Genomic DNA, 2,274 nt, shown 5'->3' on the forward strand with positions numbered 1-2,274 from the left:
GGCTTTTGTCCTCCACTTAAACTGTACTCCCCAAGGTGACCTCTGTGTTGCTAAATGCAACAGGTACTCACTTCAGGCACAATATTTAAGGGAGCACCAAAAAACTAAGTGATCAAGATGAACAACATTTTTATTTTTTTAAATTAAAATTAATGCAAAAAAAATCCATGAATAACAAAATAAAAACATTCAAAACAAAGAGGATCCTCAGGACTGGGCCCGCCCACCTTAAAGCCCCAACGGAACCCTTCATTCACGATAGGATTGAATGACCTCGAACTAAAGTGTCACGTACTTCCTGCTTGTGATGCTCATGAGCCCGAACGAAGGCTGAAAAACTTCAGGGGGAGCCATTCTGCCCATCATCCCTAGTTCCAGCGCAGTAGCGCAGCATGCACCACGCAGGTAGGAACTGACCCCGTGCTTTTGGAAAAGGCTGAACTGAGGGTGCTTGTGCCCGTGCATGTATGTATTGCACACGTGTGCATGCACGCTTCTCGTCTTGCTTCTATTTCCAAGTCCCAGTTCAGGACAGGGCAGAGTACTGCTTTCCAGTATGCGCCCTGAGCTCGGACTTCGCGCTTGCAGACTGAGGCGCCGGCCTGCGTGTGAAGACAGAAGCTCAGAATTCCTTCCTGCACAAGTGGCAGGTGGAGGGCAACTCTTTGGTGCCTCAATCCGAGACAGGGACACGCCATTCCCTGCGAGGTAGCAAAGGTACCTGAACCTATCAAGCCCTTAAAGACTCCGCGGCACCTCTTAATCGCCTTCCCGTAGCTATTGGAGGTAGAGAAACTGCGGCGGGATGAGCCCCGCAGAGACGGCAGTGGAGCAAGCGATGGTGGAGGTGCAGAGGGAGAAGCATCTCCTTTCGCTCCGCCCCGCCTCTTCTCTCGCCTCCGGCCAATTGCCGTGCGCTCCGAGCCTTGACCCCGCCTCTCCCCGCCTCCTCCGGCCTGTGGCCCCGCCCGCGCCGGTAATAATTAGGATGCGGGCGGGGCCCGCCGCGTCAGCCCTGGGAGCCGGCCAATCCAGTGGCTCTCCTCCGCGGTCGCGTCATAGGCCGAACAACCAAACAGAAAAGTTTAATAAACAGCAGACGGAGGGGCCGGCGGTGGCGGAGCCAGAGGGAGTAGGGGTTCGGCGGCCTTACCTGTCCCGGTTCACCAGCGGCTACCGGCGGCGGCGGGCAGCGCGTCAGGCGGAGAGAGCCGCCGCCAGGTGAATAGCGCGGCCCGCGGGGCCCGGTCTGGTCCGCGCTGCCCCTCCCCCGCCCGCTCCCTTCCCCCACCCGGCTGCAGCGAGGCGAGGCCCGCCCCCGGCCCCTCCCGGCTCCCGGGAGCCGGAAGCGGAGGGCGGCTGGCCGGCGCAGCAGGTGGTGGGCCCGCGGGGGCCGCGGCCGAGAGGGTTAGGACTCCCGGCTCCGGGGGCAGGGGCCGGGGATCGGCGGGTTCACCTCAGACGCGCGCGGGCGCCCGCAGCCCGGGGCCAAAACCTGTCAGGGTGGTCGCGCTGGGGTCCGGAGCCTCAGTTCTTCAGGGCCGCGGAGGCCGCGAAGCGCGCCGCCCCGAGCGGGTTCGTAGCGGTTGGCGGGCGGGGGTCGGAAGGGCCCTGGGCACCCTGGGGCGCGTCAACTCCCCCTCCCCCCCAGTCTCAGGTCTTCTTCGGGATGTTTTTCCACCTGCCGTGTTTTCAGAAACCAGCCGGAGGCAGCCCGTTGTTTCCAACTCCTGACTGGCACCGGGAAGGGAATCGGTCTCTTTTTTCCGTGCTTGGGTTTAGCTTGCTTAGGATTCTAAATTTTTCGTCTGCTCTTTTGAAATAGTTATTTTCAAGTTTTAGCCACCTAAAGAACTACGAAAGAATATTGTGTTTGAAATCTCTTTAACTTGGTTTCGAAGTCATGTGCTAACCCACACAGTTGGGACGCTATGATTTACCTTCACAACTCGGAAGTTGTGACCAGTTGTGAGGAAGTTAGGGCCTTGGGGTTACCTAAAGGTAATTTATATTAAGTTATTGGGCCATAAAAACTGGGCAGAATTGGCCACGCGCGGTAACTCAACGCCTGTAATCCCAGCACTTTGGGAGGCCGACGCGGTCTAATAACAAGGTCAGGAGATCGAGACCATCCTGGCCAACATGGTGAAACCCCGTCTCTACTAAAAATGCAAAAATTAGCTGGGCGTGGTGGTGCTTGCCTGTAGTCCCAGCTACTGGGAGGCTGAGGCAGGAGCATCGCTTGAACCCGGGGGGCGGAGGTTGCAGTGAGCC

The 2,274-nt window shown here is 58.4% G+C and overlaps 1 protein-coding gene across 13 annotated transcripts in view; it reads left to right on the forward strand.

Moving 5' to 3' along the window:
- Positions 1 to 974: 974 nt before the first annotated feature.
- The window catches only part of ZFAND6 (zinc finger AN1-type containing 6), an 82,419-nt gene continuing 81,119 nt past the window's right edge, over positions 975 to 2,274 (forward strand). For 6 of the 13 annotated variants that reach the window (XM_077938623.1, XM_002804910.4, XM_077938628.1 and 3 more), the window contains exon 1: positions 1,088 to 1,221. The gene's annotated coding sequence lies outside the window, so the exon portion shown is untranslated. 13 annotated transcript variants of the gene reach the window in all.

Source organism: Macaca mulatta, chromosome 7, assembly GCF_049350105.2.
Source record: "Macaca mulatta isolate MMU2019108-1 chromosome 7, T2T-MMU8v2.0, whole genome shotgun sequence".
Taxonomy (NCBI): domain Eukaryota; kingdom Metazoa; phylum Chordata; class Mammalia; order Primates; family Cercopithecidae; genus Macaca; species Macaca mulatta.